This window comes from Triticum urartu, chromosome 7A, assembly GCF_056163025.1.
Source record: "Triticum urartu cultivar PI428250 chromosome 7A, HENAU_Tu73, whole genome shotgun sequence".
NCBI lineage: Eukaryota > Viridiplantae > Streptophyta > Magnoliopsida > Poales > Poaceae > Triticum > Triticum urartu.
The window spans coordinates 14,765,453-14,775,779 of record NC_141879.1 but is presented as its reverse complement, the minus strand read 5'-3'; the positions used below and the strand labels follow the sequence as shown (position 1 = coordinate 14,775,779).

General features: G+C 42.9%; 1 pseudogene; it reads left to right on the top strand.

Annotated features, from left to right (window-relative positions):
* Window positions 1–2,081: 2,081 nt before the first annotated feature.
* Window positions 2,082–3,240, top strand: LOC147956953 (protein FAR1-RELATED SEQUENCE 5-like; annotated as a pseudogene).
* Window positions 3,241–10,327: the final 7,087 nt, after the last annotated feature.

Here is a 10,327-nt window from a genome sequence, read left to right as displayed (position 1 = left end):
TAGGAGCGCGGCAAAAAAAATGGCGTGAACAGTCATGTTTCCAAATGTTTCTCAAAGAGCTAAATTTTGTTTTTCTTGCCATGAGCTCCTCAAATGTCCAAAGTTTATGAAATTTTACACGAAGATCACGCATTTGAGCATCTTATAGCACAAAAAGAATTGGATTTTTTCTATTTTTTGCAGTTTTACTGTTCATGCCCGGGCATATCTAAGTGTCAATGAAGAAGAACCAGGAGGCAGCGCTGGTCTTTATTTTAAGTTGCCTGATTCATCCTATATTGTAGTATTTAAGATTGGTAGATTAAATGTTCTTAGAAAAAAACTGAAACTTTTATTACTGACATTTGCCAGACTACGAGAGATACTAAACATTTAATATACTAAAGCCATTGTGCGGATTTAATACCTAGCCAAACAATCGTAAAACTATGTATCTTAAAACATTACGTTCTAATTGTATTCATGTATACATTAATGGAGACTTGTCAACCATGGAAGTATAAGTCGGTGCAAAAAGGGGCATGAGGATGTGCTATAGTGTAATGGTCTTGTGATTGATCATGTTTACTGTGATTAGCTGGAAAACATGACCACCATCGACGAAGGGGAGAAGTGGCAAGATGGATGTGTCGCTAGGTATACATGCCAGCATTTGTTCACCCATTGCAACACATGAGCAAATTTGCTTGTTAATAAAGATGGCCGTATGCATCGATTGATGTAGAGGCTGGGGTTCCTGTCCACATTATGTACACAGGTGTTATCTACTTAACCTAGCAATTAACATGACACCAATGGAGTATAAGCAAGCACGATAAGTACTAGACCAAATGCAGCCTGAATCCTATGATTATCTTTTTCAGGGCGATTAGGAGACAAGGTTTTGAATTTCGATGGCAAGAAAATTTCGCTGACCCTCGAAACGTATGAAATTTCTGAAATTTCGTAAATTTCGAAATTTGTTTCGCACAAATCAACAAAATTTTTATTTGAATTTGGGAAAATTTAAATTCAAACAATTGAATATATAGCTGCTTTAGCACACGTATAACACTCAAACTCTTATACCGCAGTGGTGCGGTTCACAGACCTAGGTTCGACTCTCAGTGCCTCTATCTTTGACAGTTTTTCACAAACAAGGCATAAATTTAAGAGCTGTTTTACGGTGATTGGGTTAGTACTCGGAGTACTTAGCAGTACTTACATGTCTGATCACGTCTGATTTTTATTAGCCGTCAGATCTTGCGGGGAATTTTAATTGATTAAATTTAATATGTTAATTGCGATAAGGGCATAATGGTCCAGGGGGAGATATCTTTTCTTGAACCGATCACCTGAGGACCAGATCCATGTCTACTCGATCCAGTTCAGAATCCTCCTCCGATCTATTCGTCGCCGCTCACCGCTCCTGACCTTCTCCGTCCTCGACCTGCCCGGCGAGAGGAATAAATTCATCGTCCTCGTCCTCCACCCAACCAACCCCTGCCCCCACGCCGTCACCAAAGAAGAAGAAGGCCGGATCTGCGCCGGCTGAATCGGCGGCGACCGCGGCGGGCGATCCCATCTCTTCGCGCGTACCATCCTTAAGGTATGAATTCGGCTTGGCGTTCTGCTCGTTCTCTTGGCCGTTGCGCCCCTCCACCGTGCATGCAGTACAACCTCAACCCCACAAGATCTGGGTACGGACTAGAACAACGAATGGAAAGCTTCATCGTGGCATAGTTTCTCTTGAGCTAATCGCATCATGTTTGTTTAAGTAAGATGTTGAGGGCATTGCTTACTTCCTTTGGTACCGTAGAAAAAAAGTGACTTACTTGACGTTTGAGATGAGATATACTAAAGGAAGATGAGATACTGGTTCCATAGTTCACTTAATTTAGTTTATTAAAGTCATCATCACTTTAGGTTTGCATAGTGCATGAAATATAGTTTAAAGGAAGATGAGATACTACTTGTTGGACGTTGATGATTGGTTTCCCTCACATGTCAAACGAGCAAAGTCTTTTCCATGCACTTGTCTTTGCCTATGAGCTATTTTACACCTGCAACATTGATAAACAGAAAGATGTTGATGATTGGTTTCCCTCACATTTCATATGCAGGAAGACATGGCGTATGCAAGTGATGAGAGTATGTTCGAGTATCTAAATGTTGTTAGCAAGATTTTTGATAGTGAGGCTGAAGGCTATGAATTCTACAACAAATATGCTCTTGAAAAAGGTTTTAGTGTGAGGAAAAGCTACGTTGAGTGGGATGGATCCAACAAATACATAATTTTAAGGAAAATTGTGTGTAGTCGTCAAGGGTTTCGCGAAGAGAAGCACATGAAAAGAAAGATGGAAGATAGAAAGAGGAGGCCACGAAGTTTAACTCGTGTTGGGTGTAATGCTAAATTGGTCATTACGAGATAGGAGGAAACCGGTCGGTGGTTTGTCAAGGATTTCATCGATGAGCACAGCCATCCTCTAGCCCCACGGGATCTTTCTTGTCTGCTGCGTTCGCACAGACGAATTAGCGATGAGCAGAAAGCGGACATTGCGGACATGGAAAAATGTGGGATCCGCAAATACCGTATTATGGATATTTTGTGCTTTCAATACGGTGGATTTGATAAGGTTGGATGCATAAAGAGGGACGTTTATAATTTCTGCCATGCTAATAAGCAGGAGACAATCAGTGCCGGTGATGCTAATACGGTGATCATGCACATGATGGCGAGGCGAGAGCGAGATGTGGATTTTTTCTTCAAGTACTTGGTAGACGAGCATGGCCATCTGAAGGGACTGTTCTGGGCTGATAGTCAGTCGCGACTTGACTACGAGGCTTTCGGAGACGTCATTGTTTTCGATAGCACATACAGAACCAACAAATACAATCTGCCATTCGTGCCGTTTGTCGGGTTGAATCACCACCGCAGCACTGTTATTTTTGGTTGTGGTATAATTTCTCATGAAACAAGCCAGGCATACGAGTGGATGTTGCGGACCTTTTCTGATTGCATGGCACAGAAGCATCCGATATCTGTGATCACAGATGGGGACCTTGCAATGCAGAGAGCAATAAGCGTGGTCTGGCCAGACTCAAACCATAGACTATGTATATGGCACATTCAGCAGAACATTGTACGCCATCTGCATGATGACGACGTAAAGGAGGAATTCAGATCTTTCATTTATGATACTCCTTCCATTGAAGAGCATGAGATAAAATGGATACAATTCTTACAACGGAATAAAGTAACCAGTGAGGAGTCTTGGCTGCATTAGATGTATCAGATGAGAAAGTTGTGGTGTGCTCCATATCTTGAGGGGCGTTGTTTCCTAGGATTGAGCAGCAATCAGAGGAGTGAGAGCTTGAACTCTGTGCTACATATGCATCTTGAGGGTAAGATGTCGTTGTTTGAAATGCTAGAGCACTATGAGCGTTGCCTTGCGTCGCGACGGATTAACGAAGCTCTCCATGACGTCGAAGCCTTGCAGTCCGTTCCATTTACAGAGGAAAATGCTTCGCCGCTTGAGAAACACACCGCAACAGTTTTCACACCTAGTGTCTTTAAGATGGTCTTATGGAGCATAGATGCTGTCAGCAAATGTCAGATCAGAGAGATACTAGATGGATCAGAAGATTCCACTTATGTTGTGTCCAAGCAGGAAAGAATGGATAAAAAGTTTGGAGTGCGCATTGAAGAGCAAGGAGGTCTTTTGCACAGGGTGAGTTGTTCTTGCTGTAAGCTGGAATGCGCAAGCACACCATGTTCCCACATTTTTTACATATTGGGGATTTTAAAACAAACAATTCTGCCCGGTTGTTGCGTTCCCACTAGGTGGACTATGAATGCAAAATGTGCATACGCACCTACCAGAAAAAACCAGATCTATGACTATTCGGTAAGCCTGCAGAGGTACCGCGAGTTGCGGAATTATAGTCACGCCGCAAGTTTCAAGGCATGCCACTCTGATGAGGACTATCACCATCTAAAGATGCTTTTGCAAGCACAACATCATGGGAAGCAATCAAGTTTTGAACAAGCTGACAGCAAGGAGTCAACTAATGCTCAGCATAACAGCATTAGGTTTGGCCCGTTGATGCCGCACTCACTACAAGAATTCTGTTAATACATGACAGTTTCAGTCCGTCACAGACCTATGCAAAACTATCATGCAAAGGTATGTGTGACGGATTTAAAATCCGTCATGTATATCACGTCATAATTTGACCACCGTACACTCCATGACGGATCATTGAAAACCGTCACCGACCATGACGGATCTTGACCGTCATGACTATAGTGCTCATAACGGCGTTAACTCCCATGCCACATCATCATCTGACATGGATCTGACATGGCAGCCTGTGTAGTAATCAGCCCATCTAAGTTTTGGCCCGCTAAAGGCCAGCCCTGTCCAAAAGTGGCGGCCCATATAGTAATCAACCCAATTATAATTTAAGCCCATTAATTTCAAGGCCCACTAATTTCAGTTCAAGAGATTCACACATCTCTCATTTTCCATGGAATATTTACACCAACAAGAATTTGACAGAAAGTATATGCTCATGTCATTAGAAAAAGAAAATTACAACAACATATCCAAAAATACACCTATACAGGAGCGGAGAAAAAGACCCAAAAAACATTAATTTTACAAGCATGCGCCGAAGAACACTATCCTACTCTACAACCAGCACCACGCCCAGAAAGCGATGGCCACTCTTATCAGGCAGCCACACACCAACTAGGGGTCATCCAAGCAGCAAATCCACCTGTCCATGCCATAGTTGTCAAAACGCATGTCTTTCTTGTTGAAAATGCTCCCATAACCAATATCTGCCACATGATGAAAAATATGTCGTGTTATAAAATATTACAGCCAGTAGGTTAAACTACAAGTAGCTTACTACACATTATCAAGTTCTATATTTTTTTCACTCACAAGATGCAAAGTAGTGCAACAAATTAACCAAGGTGTGAAAAGAAACAACTGGTGGCAACAAAAAGAAATGATGAGCATACATAGACCAATAGAGTTGGAAGTAAACTCCGTTTTGCTTATTTTAAACAATCACCACAATAAACTTGATAATGCAGCCCAACTGAATAATGCGCATTAATGAAAATACCTAGCCATTGTTTCTCATCTCAAAAGGTAAAAAAGAATGAAACAATTCCATGATGATTATGTCTTGATCGAATATGTGTCCTATCTAATATGATACTCCACAAGAAAAAGATCTGGCATATGTGGCTTATGATTAGTCTGATGAAAAGACATTTGTAAGATAGTCCTATAGATAAAAATACTCCGACTACATATACAACAGATATTGTGTAGAAGACATAAAGGATTGGATCAAGTAGAAGTCAGTTTTTGTATGTATTATTACACATATAAAAATAGTCCGACTATAGATACAACAAACATTATGTAGTATCACACTTCAATATATTACGGGCATTACCTGCCCTTACATATTTAGCTAAAAAGGCCTAAAAAGTTAGTATAACACATTCTGATTGTATAGCATTCAATATTCATACTTCATTCCCAAACCATCAAATGCTTGGTACACACTTTAATTAACATCAATACAAACAGTTTTGATCATTATAAATTTATAGTTCACCATATCTAAGATTAACTTTGGCATGCTATTCCTGTAGCATTAAAAGGATGTTTTTGGGCATCAAGAGAGAAGGTTAATTCCAATTTTGCAACTCTCAACACTTGAACTGATCAGAAAAGTCACATCAACATAACCACAGACACGGCTAACTACAATTTATAAATCCATGCAAGTTAAACATGTCAAAACTAAGTTGAAAATCCACATATATTATTTTCCTTTTAATATGTGTATATCTAAGAAATCAGACATACTAACACATGGATGCTGCGCTACATATATACGATTACTTAGAATGATACATAATCCAGATAAACGGCTTGCATATTCTGACAATGTGTGTGGTTTCTTGATATTTATGCATTTTGTATGACATCCAAATTTATAGTTATTTCCAATTAATAATTAGACAGTGTTTCAGTTAAATAATTAGGTTTTTTTCTCAAGTACTACATACACGCATCTGCAAAACAAGTCGATTCTGGCAAGATACAGAGTCACAGCTGAATTTATATCTAACATGTTGAAGTTACCAAATTAACTCCGAAAAGATCTGTACCAAAGCAACATGAAGACCGGTACATCTTAGAATTTTTTTAGCTATATCATACTATGGATTAGCATTAGCTTGCCTTGATTGAATTATGTGTAACAGTGCAAGAGAACCAGATCCACATAAGCATCAGCAACTAACCAACCTCACATGTTCATCTAAGCAATTGAATTCACCACTAAACTGAACAAAAACATGATTCGTATTTAGATTGCAGGCATAATCCAGATTTGGGCGTAAAGGGGGGAGATAGGAGAAGCTCACCACACTAGGAGAGCAGAACGCAGCCGTCAGTGAGCTCGTCCATGTGCTCACTGTATTTCATTATTGTTTCGCCCTTTGCTGTACATATTTTGTAGTGACAACACCGGAATTGGTATGCTTGCCTGAGCTTATAATTCAGGACTACTGAAAATCATGATTACCAATGCTCAACACATGTGTGTATACATGCAAATCTTATATGCATCTAGCAGGGCAACGCCCAACACCCAGCAAAAAGACGCAACAGACCCACGAACAACTAAACAAACAGATTGTTAACCTGGAAAAAAAGCGGCGCAGCGAAGCAGGCAGCCCGCTTCTGGTAACAGATTAAATTGCATATTTGACAGCAGAAGCAGCAATTTGTCCCCAAAATTAAAAATAAGATGACCACTACAGACTAACCACATCTAGCATAAGCAATCTGTCCCATCAAATTGTTTACTCCAGGAAATATAGGCACGGCAACACAACCTTACCTGGCGCCATGGCCATTGTACAGGGGCAGGGCGTCCTTCTGCTGTACTAGCACTCCTCCTTGAAGGTCGAGAATGAGGAGCAGCACCGGCGTTCGCCGCAACCGTCATCGAGCAGGACAAGGATGAAGTGTCTGCCCTCCTCCCGGACCGGCGGCTGCAGGTGCGCTACGTCCGTGGATCCTGCGGGAGGAGATCCTCCGCGCCTCCCTGCTCGAGGTGGGACATCAGAAGGCGACGGCGCACGTGGGGGCGCTAAAGACGGTGGAGAACGGCCGCCAGAGGCCGTCGGAGATGCGCCAATAACGAAGGCGATGCCAGAGGCTGAAACCCTAGCACGGGTGTGGGATTTGGGCGAGCGGTAGAGGCCGGGAAGGGAAAATCTTGCTGGAGGGAGGACGGAGCCGAGCGAGCCGAGCTCGGCGGTGTGCGCCGTGCCGGCGATAGCTGCCGGAATCGCCGGAATCAGGAGTGGGCAGTTGTGGCGGCTGAGGGAACGGAGGAGAGAATCGGGATTAGGGTTAGATGGGGATGGATCATGGGTTAAATAGGCTAGCTCCAAAATTTTGCCATAGGCCGCGTCAGCGACTTAAAATTTCCCATGTCCATGCGCGCGCTCGAAATTTCTGGCGCGTCCTCCTTTTATTTTTAACTTCTATTATACAACACATTCAACTGACATATGGGCCAACCAAGAAACACCACACGACACATCAGTGGGAGCCATCAGTGACGGTCCGGATGACACATTGAAAGTGCGTTATATCGACTAGAGGGGGGGTGAATAGGCGATTTTTATGAAAGTCTTCAAAACCTGAGAGTTATGAAGACAAACAGTGAAAATTATGCCAATTACTATGCAGCGGAAGTTAGATTACACTAGGGCAGCCATGGTCATGTATTCAATAGAGTGAAAGCGCAATGACAAACAGCGTCAGTGTAATAAGGATCAGGTAGGAAGAAGTTATGAAGCCGAACAGATCATACATTCATGTTGTGAAGACAAAAGATAAAGCAAGCATGCAATGGCTTCACAATGATTAACTGTAAATGAAGGGAAGTGAAGATGAAACCAGTGACACGTTGAAGACAATGATTTGTTGGACCAGTTCCAGTTGCTGTGACAACTGTACGTCTGGTTGGAGCGGCTAGTTATTTAAACCGAAGGACACACAGTCTCGGACACCCAGTCAAGGACACTTAGTCCAAGACACCCAGTCCTCACCGTTTTGTCCTTGAGCTAAGGTCACACAGACCTCGCCCAATCACTCTGGTAAGTCTTCAAGGTAGACTCCCAAACCTTCACAGACTTCGTTCACTGGCAATCCACAATTTCTCTTGGATGCTCAGAACGCGACGCCTAACCGTCTGGAGGATGCACAGTCCTCAAGTGTAATAAGTCTTCAAATCACACAGACACGAAGACTTAAGTGATGCCCAATTTACTCTGGCTCTGGGTGGTTAGGGCTTTTCTCCTCACTGGGAATTTTTCTTTCAAAGGCTTCGAGGTGGGTTGCTCTCAAACGACAAAAGCCATGCACTGAAATTTGAGCAGCCAACCGTTTAAGGTTGTGGGGGGGTGGACTATTTATAGCCACTTGGCAACCCGACCTAATCTGTCCGAAATGACCCTGGGTCACTAAGGAATTGACACGTGTACCAACGGTCGGATTTCGAACTCACACGCCAACTTTACTTGGGCTACAAGTAAAGCTGACTTGTCTGACTCTGGACAAGATTTTCTCTCATAGGCTTCGCTCGAAGACATAGGATTTGAATTAGGCATCACTTCAGTCATTCTGACTGGTTCTCTTCGACCCCTCTTAACAGTACGGTGGTTCCTATGATGCAACATGAATGAAATAAAACTACGAAGGATCTAGGTCTTCGAGTTTCAAAAGCTTCATAGGGAGTCTTCTCATGTCATTGTCTTCAATATGAATATCTTCATAAACCACCATTGTCTTCAATGTCTTCGTACATTTTTAGGGGTCATCTCTGGTAGTAAAACCGAATCAATGAGGGACTTCTACCTATGTTTTCCTGCAATTCTCACAAACACATTAGTCCCTCAACTAGGTTTGTCGTCAATACTCCAAAACCAACTAGGGGTGGCACTAGATGCACTTACAATCTCCCCCTTTTTGGTGATTGATGACAAACTAGTTGAAGTTTTCAACGGGGAACATAATTTGTGAAATAGTAAAGGAATTTGTCTTCATAAGCTGCAAGGGCTCCCCCTGAAGATGTGCATATAAGTAATTTGCCTTTTGAATGCAAATGCACATGGCAGGTTGTACTTGTGGAGATCCACTTCAACTTATGATGACAATCCACTATGCATGTGAAAGTATATGAAGATAATGTCATGCATAATGGAAAATGGATGTCTGCAGTAAGAGATAAGTGCGGAATTTATCATCGCACATGCGGAATTTATCTTCGCATAACGGAGTGACAAGCAGGTAGCAGACGGCCATCAAGGCTAAGTGTTACAACTCAAGAAGCAAATATAGCAAGAATGGGAGTTGTAAGCACGAAGCAAAATTGTAGCAAAATATAGTGGCACCCGCCCAAGGTGACCCGCTTGAAGACTATAACCATCATATGCTTCTCCCCCTTTTGTCAGTGATGACCAAAAAGGTTTGAAGACATAGAGGTTTCTACGCGTTCCCAGGCGCAGCAGGGTCGGTGGAGTTGTTTGGCGGTGGTGCAGACGAGCTTGGTGCAGATTCGACGCGCGTTGAAGCAGGTGGAGATGATGTCGCGTCGTCTTCTTCTTCAATAATACGGGCAGACACGGTGGCAGCAGAAGAAGAGAACTCTGACTCTTCAAGTGATGGTGTGCTGCGCATCACCGCTCTTCTTGGAGGCGTGGAGTCAAATTTGAAGTGCTCTGTGAAGCCATCCTCATGCAGTTCAGCTTCAGGGCACATCATGGTGAGGCCCTTCCAAGTGCGGCGACAGGTCTCGTGTGTGACAAATGCATTCTTGGTTGCCATATTTCTGAGGCGATTGACGTCTTGCATGATGCTTCTCATCTGCCTCTTGAGCCAGTCGTGATGCCTATCTTGCTTTTGGTGAAGAGCCACAAGAAGCTCTCTGTCATTGAGTGCATGAGTGCGCTTCTTGGGTCTCTTTGCAGCTGTGCTGTTGGTGGCTTCAGTTGAGGCAGGGGCACGTGTGGTGCCAGCCATTGGATAGACGCGAGAGAGAGCTTCAACACCTTCAATATTTTGAGTGAAGCTCTGGTGTTCTGCATTCTGAAGACTTAGTGGTTGCTTGGCCGGCTCTGGATATATTGCTTCAGCAGATGTGTCCATATCGGGCAAAAATATCCTATGATTGCGAGCTGAGGGTTGATAGGAGATTGCAGAGTGAAGCTTGATTAGCCTCATAACCCAAGGAGCAT